This window comes from Benincasa hispida, chromosome 8 (genome assembly GCF_009727055.1).
Source record: "Benincasa hispida cultivar B227 chromosome 8, ASM972705v1, whole genome shotgun sequence".
Taxonomy (NCBI): Eukaryota; Viridiplantae; Streptophyta; class Magnoliopsida; order Cucurbitales; family Cucurbitaceae; genus Benincasa; species Benincasa hispida.
The window spans coordinates 25,838,467-25,849,193 of record NC_052356.1 but is presented as its reverse complement, the minus strand read 5'-3'; positions in this window follow the sequence as shown (position 1 = coordinate 25,849,193).

Genomic DNA, 10,727 nt, shown 5'->3' with positions numbered 1-10,727 from the left:
TTATTATAATTAATAAATTAAATGTTGTTTTGCATGTTTCAAATTTCTAATATAAATACAATGTTTTGTGATAGTGTTATCATGAAAAATCTTACAAAACTAGAATTTGCAACCCTTGACATTAATTATAATCATTATTTATCATGGGTGCTTGATGCCGAAATATACCTAGATTCCATGAACCTTGGAGAAATAATTAAAGAAAGGAATACAACTTCCGATCAAAAAAAGGCAAAAGATATGATTTTATTCGTCATCATCTCTATGAGGGATTAAAGATGAAATATCTAATAGTAAAAGATCCCCGCATCTTGTGGAAGAATTTGAAAGGAAGATACGGTCACCAAAAAACGATTATTTTTCTTAAAGCTCATTAGGAATGGATGCATTTGAGGCTCCAAGATTTTAAATCAAGAAATTATTACAACTTCACATTATTTAAAATCAGTTCAAAATTGTTGTCAAGCGGAGAGAAAATTGTTGATGTGGATATGTCAGAGAAGACATTTTCTACATTTCATGTCTGAGATATGCTCTTGCAACAATATCGAGAGAAATTTTTTAAATAATATTTGAACTCATTTCATACCTTCTTGTGGCCGAATAAAATAATAAGTTATTGATGAAAAATCATGAATTTCGACCAACTAGAACAACATTATTCCCTGAAGTGAATGTTGTGAATTTTAATGATCGTGGTCGAGGTTGTGATCAGGACAAAGGAAGAAATAATTATTCTTTCCGTGATGGTCATTATAATCATCCAAATTTCAAAGAACCACATGAAATGATGATTATAAAGGAAAACCTTCATAAGATAAGAGTTAAAAAAATATTCAATCGAAATACTTCCGATGTGGTATCACTAGGCATTGGATACGTATATGTGGTACATTAAACATGTAGTTGATCTTTATCAAGCTTCTCTGAAGAAAAGATGAAAAAAAATATGGAAGCAAATTTTTCCTATCAGGATAATAATATATTTGATTCATCGATCCAATTTGACAAATTTAGGTGTGGTAGACGTCTTTGAATTTCCTGAAGAGAAAATTGCCACAATTGATGGCATAGCAAATGCTTCTTTTGATTTTGAGAATATCTAGAATTAATGTTGTTTTTTTTTAGAATCTATCTTCCATTTTTTTTAATTAAAGATGAATTTTTATATTTTTATTTCTCTTATTGTAATTATTTTGTTTAATGAAGAATCATGGATATTTTTCATATGTTGAGTGACTATATGTGGATTTATTAACCCACCAAGTGGACCATTTAGATATTTTATGGTATTAATAGATGCATCCAGTAGATGGTCACACATATGCTTATTATCAACTCGAAACTTTGCATTTGCAAGATTACTTGCTCAATTAATTAAGTTCAGAGCACAATTTTCTAATTTTACAATTAAATTCATTCGTCTTGATAATGTTGATAAATTTATTGTTGAGGTTGATGCCTTAAATCTCGTGAGTTTCATAGTTTTTAAATTTTGCATACAAATTATTTATTTAATAAAATAAGATGTTATTTTATTTGACATTTAGTATGCATTAACTCAATCTAATAGACAAAGTTCCAAGCTTATTTTATGTAACTTAAACATGTATGTTCGATATATAGGTGAATCATGCTTAAGCAATAACCTAAATTGTCTGTTGTATATGGATAAGGTTGGGTACCTTATCCTGGTGACACCACGAATCAGCCTACTTTGTAATTGTTACAATAGGTGTAAAGTATTACAAACGATCTGATCCTGATCGTTCATGTGGAGACATGTGAGTAAGGGTATCCTATATAAAGAGTTTGTATAAGACCGGACCACAAAATGATTAATCTCTCTTTATAACGCTATTGCTCGAAGAGATTAACATTTCACTAGATGACTATAGGTGACTTGTCCTTAATCTTGAGTGAGTTATGAACTTCTGTATATCAGGGCGATTCTTTGATTTGTTTGGGTGAGAATGTCCAGATTCATTGACTCAATAAGCCTACTATTTTGGGAATTTGTTCGAGCGGGGAATTGGGAACACAACTACACAACATGAAATTTACTCCTTCCCATCTTGAGGATAAGTAGATGAATTTTCTCTTAAGGGCTGATTCCGGATCTTGAACAATGAGACATCTTACCCTCTCACTGGCCATGAAAGGGTTTAGTTTATAGTTGGAGTATAACTAATTATTCATTAGAGGGATCAGTGGTACTTAAGAAGTTAGATGTAACTATATGGGTAAAACGATAATTTGACTCAGCTGTAGTTATGAGCAATTCGTGAAAAGTCAACTTACTATTGATTGGTTATATCAATGGATACAGAAATATATCTACAGTGCGAAGAATGCAGTTGACAATCTTTAGTGGAGTGACCGAAAATTAATGAACGTTGATTAATTTATTAAAGACTTTAATAAATTAATCTCATACCATTGGAGCTTCAAATATGTAGGTCCATAAGATCTCTTTGCTAGCTCACTAAGGATAAAAACAAGAATTAATTGTTTTTGGAATAATTTAAATTGTTCAAATTATTTAAGGGAATTAAAGGTATTACTTATATTAATGTGATTAATATAAAGTTTAATGTATATTGATACATTATAATATATAGTTAATTATAAATATGATTTATAATTACAACTATATAATATGTGAGAAATAAATATTTGAATGAGATTAAAAAATTATTTATATAAATACTGTAGGTTAAAATTTAATGTGAATATAATTCATATTAAAACTACAAATTGTAAGAGAGATGTGCATTTTATTGCAGTTAAAATTTGATGAAAATAAAAGATGAAGAATAAGAGAAACACAAATAGTTACGTGGAAAACCATAGAACCAGGGAGAAAAAACCACGATAGAGACTTATTTTTTATTATTGAAATGATACAAAATACAGGAAGACTTGCTCAAATAAATAGATAGACAAGAAGCTCTAGGCCCATAAAAAAATTATAAAAAATTCATCGGAAGCTCACTGTCTTGATGAAAACCTGTCAATACTTTCTTCAACCAAATTTCTTCACATATCCCTAAACTCGTGGCCCTGTACTCGGCTTTTGCACTACTTCTAGCAACCACCCCATGTTTTTTACTTCTCCAAGTGACCAGATTGCCCTAGACAAAAGTGCAATACCCAGACATTGACTTTCTATCAATAGCAGACCCAGCCTAGTCCGAATCAGTATATGCTTCTATGCAACGTTTACTTGACTTCCTGAACAGTAGGCCTTACTAGGAGTGCCCTTCAGATATCATAAAATGCGTTCAACGGTTGTCATATGTTCTTCTTAGGGAGCTTGCATGAACTGACTGACAACACTCATTACATATGATATATCAGGTCTCGTGTGAGATAAATATATCAATTTCCCAACTAATCGCTGATATCTCTCTTTACTGACATGAGCTCCATTGTTAATATTGCTCAACTTTGCATTATACTCCGCAGAGGTGTCCACTGGTTTACACCCAATCATTCTTGTTTCCTTAAGAAGATCCATAGTATACTTTCGTTGTGAAACTGAGACACCCTCCTTCGACCGAGCCACCTCAATCCTAAGAAAGTACCACAATTTTTCCAGATCTTTAATTTCAAATTCTTTGTCCATCTTTGTTTTATGTCTCATAATTTCAACAGTATCATCACCGGTTAACACAATGTCATGTACATAAACAATAAGCACTGAGATCTTTCCCGAACCAGACTTCTTTGTAAACAACGTATGGTCTGAGTGCTTAAACTGGGTGCTTAAGCAACATAAACAATAAGCACTGATCATACCCCTATGCTTTAACAAACGTGGTGAATCTGTCAAACCAGGCTCTTGGAGACTATTTCAACCCATACAAAGACTTCTTTAATCTATAAACCTGGTGCTTAAACTGGTTCTCGAAGCCAGATGGAGGGCTCATATAGACTTCTTCTTCAAGCTCTCCATTAAGAAACACATTCTTCACATCCAATTGATAAAGAGGCTAATCTTTATTAACAACAACAGATAACAACACCCGGATCGTATTGAGTTTGGCTACTTGGGAGAATGTCTCAGAGTAATCGATATTAAAGGTTTGAGTAAAGCCTTTGGCAACTAGTCTCGCCTTGTATCTGTCAATCGTGCCATCGGACTTGTACTTAACAGTAAACACCCATTTACATCCAACCGTCTTGTGCTCCTTAGGAAGAGCAACCTATTCCCATGTCTCATTTTTTTCTAGAGCTCTCATTTCTTCCATAACTACAACCTTCCACTCAGGAGCTCCAATGGCAACATGTATACTATTTGGAACCACCACTATACCTAGGCTGGTAGTGAGAGCCTTGAACTCGGGAGATAAGTTACTATACGTCATGTAACTATGCATAGGGATATCGTACATGATCTAGCCCCTTTTCCCAAAGCAATGGGAAGATCGAGAGATACATCACGACTTTCATCCTCTCCAAGTTTCTTACTACAACCAGTCGTTTGATCCATGGGCCTTTCTTTAAAAGGACTTTCCACACAATCACCTTCCCTTGCACTATTCTCGTTTTCTGGAGCTATTTCCTTAATGTTGTTCTTGTTGGGATTGGTGTCCTAATTCTTTTGGGGTCTCGTTGTTCGTATTGAGACACATTGTTTGACAAATAAAATAATTGTTATTTCATTCTGGCATTTACTCATATCCAATAAACAAAGCTCGTTGGTTATCTTATGTAAACCTAAGCATGTATGTGTGATATACAAGTGAATCATGCCTTAAGTGATAATCTAAATAGTTTTGTAGTATAAGGATTAAGGTTGGATACCTGATCCTGGTGACACTACGGATACGGCCTGCTTTGTAGAGGTTTGCAAGTGTTGTAAACTACTATAGAGGTAGATCCTGACCATCATGTGGAGACATGTGAGCGGGGGTGTCCTATACAAAGAGTTTGTATAAGACCGGACCACGAGATGACTAGACTCTGTATATAACGTCGTTGATACTAGAGACTTACATCTCACCTAAACGACCATAGGTGACACGACCTCAATCCTGAGTGTTTTGGGAACTCATGCCTTTGAGAGCGGTCATTTGATTAGTATGGGTGAGAGTGGCCAGGTTGTCAACTCAATATGCCTACCTTTTTGAGGATTTGTCTGATCTGGGAGCTGGGAATTCAATCCACAAGATGGAATTCACTTCTTTTCCGAAGCAGGGATAAATAGAGAGATTCCTCCCTTAAGGGCTGATTCCGGGGCTTGAACATAGTGGCCACAGCTTCTCTTTGGAAGAGAGGACTCAGTCATAGTAGGATTATGACTTATGTTTATTAGAGGGATTAGTGGTACTTATGGAGTTAGATGTAACTATAGGGGCATAACGGTTATTGACCTAGCTGTATTACGAGTTATCTGTGAAGGGTTGTTGCACTGTTGATTGGTTAAGATGGACACAAAATACATCTGTTGTAAAGAGAGTTCAGTTGTCGGTCTTTAGTGGAGTGCCTGACAGTTACAGATGGTGGATCACATGACTAAAGAGTTTAGTCAGTTATTTACGTACCGTTGGAACTTCGAGCTACAGGTTCATAAGGTCCCCTTGGTAGCTCAATGGATTCAGTCAAGGATCAATTCTTGGTGTTTATTTGAAATGTTCAAATTGACAAGAGGTAATTCGATTATATATGATATGATCGGTATGATGTATGAGATACATCTAATAGAGGATTAATGTAAATGAGATTTACATTAAGTACCATGGAATATAAAAAGAACTATGGTTTATATGTTTCATGAGATGAAATATTAAAACTATAGGTTATAAATATAGTATGATAAGTTGATTATCGTTTATATTTATAATAATGTTAATTATTGGATAATTAAATATTTTTCTCTAATAACCAATTGAGTGGGAGGTTATTGGTGGTTTTCATGGTAACCGTGAGATAAAAGCAAAATTGTTTTCCTAATTTTAAGAAGTCTTTGTCAAAATTGAACTTGAGATTTTATCTCTTGGAAAAGTATCTCACGAAAGTTGTCAAGTAAATAAGACTTACTAAGCGACAACTTGACATAGTGTAGTGTTTTGTAAGAGACAGACATGGAACTAAGCGATGAGCTAAACGATTGGGTATAGACCTATACGATAGGTTTCAGCCATCTCCCACTTGCTCAATCGTTTACATGATTGTTGTATCCTCCATCTTCTGCCTCAAACCAAGTCCACATAGAGCCTATCCTCTGGATTTTCACACTGAGAATACCAAGGTAGCCTTCTTGGTGGTGTCATACTCAACTCGACGCCATCAAGGTTCTGTGGAGGCTGTTCATGCTGTTGGGGTGTTCATGACTTAGGCGATTTCTGAGTTCGAGTGTGCGGTGCTCGTGCTGCATAGCGGTTGTGTTGTTCGAGCGTTCGAGGTTGCTGTGTTCGAGTGTTTGTGATCAAGAAGTGTGGAGATGAGTCTAGAAATGTGTATAGAGTTTCTCCTTGATTCTTTGTATTATCATGCTGTAATTTCTATATTGAATGCATCTGTTTTGACTGTAATTTTAATGTTCATACATGATTGTAATTTAGAATGATCTTTTTGCTGCTCATGGGAATCCTCGTGATCGATTTCCTTCAGTTCTTTCCATCAGTTTCTTCATCCTCCTCAATCCCTTCTATTTTCTTAGCACTGTCACCATTTTCTATATCTTTATCCATTCTACAAGTATTAGTCTCAACACAATCATTAGTATCAAAAACAGAAATGCTCATACCTGGAGCTGAGATCGAGTTAGACTCATAAACTGGAGTCGGAGAAACGGCAGGTGACACTATTTCCTTCCTGAGATTCTTCCTATAGTATATTATCCAAGGAATGATTGGTAGGAAGAACAGGATCAACATGTTTAGGTTCAGCCGATATCTCTAAGGGAACAGAATACATGGACCAATTAGCCTCTTCACTAGGACTCTCCCTTTGAAGAGGACTAATGAGAAATAAAGGTTGATCTTCAAAAAAGATGACATCCATAGAAACAAAGTATTTTCGAGACGAGGGATGATAACATATATACCCACGTTGATGGAAAGGGTAACCAACAAAGACACATCTCTGGGCATGAGGGGTAAATTTTATACAATTGGGATCGTGGGCATGGACAAAGACAATACAACCAAACACTCGGAGAGGTACGTTAGAGATTACCTGGGTGTTGGGGCACGACTTTTTGAAGATGTCAAGAGGAGTGTAAAAGGCTAAAACACGGGTAGACATGCGGTTGATGAGGTGGGCTGCAGTTTGGATAGCATCTCCCTAGGAAGGAAGAAAGGTAGATATCATAAGGGATCGAACGACTTCTACCAGATTCCTATTTTTTCTCTTGGCTACTCCATTTTTCTGAGGAGTGTAGGCACAAGAGCTTTGATGGACAATCCCTTTAGAAGCTAGGAAGTCCCGAAAAGAGTTATTAACAAACTCATGCCCATTCTCACTTCACAAAATGGCAATTTTTGTGTTGAACTGGGTTTCTACAGTACCATAGAATTGTTGGAATAAAGATTACACCTCAGACTTATCGGCCAAAAGGAAAACCCACGTAAGTCTGGTATGGTCATCAATAAAGGTGACTGACCAACGCTTGCCTGTAGAAGTGGTGGTTGGTGAGGGACCCCAGACATCACTGTGGATAAGATTAAAAGGTCTAGATGGTTTGTAAGGTTGAGAATGAAAGGGGACACGACTTTGTTTGGCCTGAATACACACATCGTAATATAAGGACGATATATTAATATTATGAAATAAATACAGAAAAAGATACTTCATGGATTGAAAATTAGAATGTCCATGACAGTAATGCCATAACATAAAATCAGTTTCAGCAGTAGAAAAATTTAATGAAATAAAACTAGTCCTATAAGCATCCCTAGAAGAAGTATCATCAGTTAGGAAATAGAGCCCCTTATTGTGCCGGGCAGTGCCAATCGTCGTCCCCGAGCTCAGATCCTGAAACAAAACAATGTCGGGAGAAGAAAATTTGACAGTTCAAGTCTCTCTTGTAATTTTACTAACAGATAATAAGTTGTATGAAATCTTAGGAACATGCAACACATCACACAATATTAGACCCTAAAAAAGAGAGAAATGTCCTTTTTCCTGCAACAGGGGAAAAGAACCCATTTGTGATTCTAATTTTTTCATTGTCGGCGTTCGGGTGGTATGATAGAAAATGATCAGAAGAACCGGTTAGGTGATCTGTTGCTCTTGAATCCACAATCTAGGGCTTTTTACCATTAATGCTAATAAGATCGAAGGACTGAGCTGTGCCTGAGTGTGCAAGCATTAACCCAAATAGCACTTAAGTTATTTTGACCATCTATTTGAGGTTGAGCCTGGGTTTTGTCATTCGTCGAGTCGCTCACCAGAGCTTGTCCAGGGCCGGACTTATCCTATGACTGACATCGCCTATTATTTGGAGGTTTCCCATGCATCTTCCAGCACTGGCCTTTTGTGTGCCATGGCTTTATGCATTGCTTATAAACAGGTGGAGGTTTCTTATCACTGTCAGACCCAGAGGATTTTGTGGCAAAAGCAGCAGCGTCATTAGATGTGACTATTAGATTATTCATCGCACTAGATCTGTCTTCTTCCAAGCGTATTTCAAAACACACCTCCATAAGCGACAGTGTGGGACGTTGGCCCAATATCTCTCTACGAAAATTGTCAAACTTTGGATTTAGCCGAGCTAGAAAATCATACACTCGATCAGCTTCCTTAATTTTGGAATAATGTCCCGTCATGTGTACACTTCCAGATAATTTCATGGCATAAGTCCATTTCTTGCCATAACAGGGATAATTTGTTGAAATATGATGTCACGTCCATAGTCCCTTGCTTGCATTCATTGACTTGCTTGCGTAAGGTATGTAGACTGGATGCATTCTGCTTCTTTGAATACAACCGCTTCACTGCATACCAAATATCTTTGGCAGACGCTATATAGAGCAACGGTCTGCCTATTTGAGGTTCCATGCTACTCACCATAACTGACCGTAGCAATGAATCTTCTGCTCTCCAGATGCGTTCTTAGAGGTTCCCAGGTTCAGGTTTTGGTGTCTCTACAGTTAGAAACCCAAACTTTTGTCTTCCTTCTAGAGCCATTCTGATGGATTATGATCAGGAGAAATAATTTTGGCCATTCAGCTTTTCTCCAATAATAATTTCTGCAGAATGTTCCAATTAATCCAAATTAATCCAGACAACAAAATTGCAGTAGGTAAAGTATAGAAAGAATTTACTGGGTTTTCGAAATACAACTGAAGACTGGATGGATCTGGTTGAGCACTTTGTGAGTTTGTGCCAAGAACCGTCCCAAGATCCGCGAGCTGTTGCTGAAGAGAAGCAAATCATTTTTTAATCTCACCAGGGAAAATACCATTCAAGGCTGCCAAAGAACCTGCTGGAAAGGAGCTGTGTGCCGTGTTACTGCAGTGCGACAGGGTTGGACCAACTAGTGGCGGCTGCTGTTCAATAAAAAAGTTGCGGCTGGTCGAGTCGAGAAGATCAGCGCGACTTCCTGTTTGCACCCGAGGGTTCAAAGCAGTATGGGTTTTCTACACTGAGGGCTAGGCTTTGACCGATCGGACGCTACTGAAGGTCTAGGTGCCGTTGTCGATAGGTTCCTTACCGCGCTCAACCTAGGCGCCGTCAATCTGCTGAACGCGGTCCTATACAGTTGGACGCAACCTGATCTGTCCGTGGACAGGTTGGGTTGTCTGTCGGGTTGCACTCATTTTTTGAAGAAGACGCGGTACGGTAGCCTCTAGGTACTGTTGGACAACCTCCTTAATCGTGGCAACTATTTCGGAGTTCGTCGTCGAAGGGGACTTATCAATGCCAGCTAGGGTTTTGTCGCCTAGCTCTGATACCATTATGAAGATAAAAGATGAAGAAGAAGAGAAACACAGATATTTATGTGAAAAACCCTAGAACTAGGGAGAAAAAACCACGATAGAGACTTATTTTTTATTATTAAAGTGATACAAAATACAGAAAGACTTGCTCAAAAAATAGACAGATAGGAAACCCTAGGCCCATAAGAAAATTACAAAAAAAGCCCCTAGGGCAAAGCAACGTTTTTCGACAAAATGCATATTATATGATTAATTAAGTTAGATAATTAATCATTTCTATTATATTATATAATATAATTAATTGATAACTCCCCATTACATGGCCGTTATTCTTCAACATGTGGGTGGCAATTAGAGTAACTCTCTCCCTCTTCCTCTTCATATTTGATCTGTATTGAGAGTACAAAAAATGAGTGAGAGTGAAGTGGTTAACATTAAAACACAAAAGAAAACCTCTCTGAAAATTCCCTCTCTATTATTCCAAAAACTCTAAGGAGCCCACACATCCTTATTCCTTGCCGGAGAATAGCAAGGTTGCTGCATTGTGGTGTCCTATGTGTTGGAAGAAAACCTGTGTTCGTGGAGAGGTGTTGTTCATGATCTTGAAGAGAAAATTCGTGAAGAAGAGAAATTCTATAAGGGTGAGTCTTCTCTTCCTCTTCCTCTCCATAGAAAACCATTCTCATAGGTTTTAATATGTTTATTATGTGAATTTATGTATACGTTTTTCTCTATTATTTTGTGTTTTTCAAATTGATTGTAAAATACATGATGTTCACATGCTTCCGCAAGGAGTTCGATTCCTTCAATTGATATCAGTGTCGAATCATGGATTTG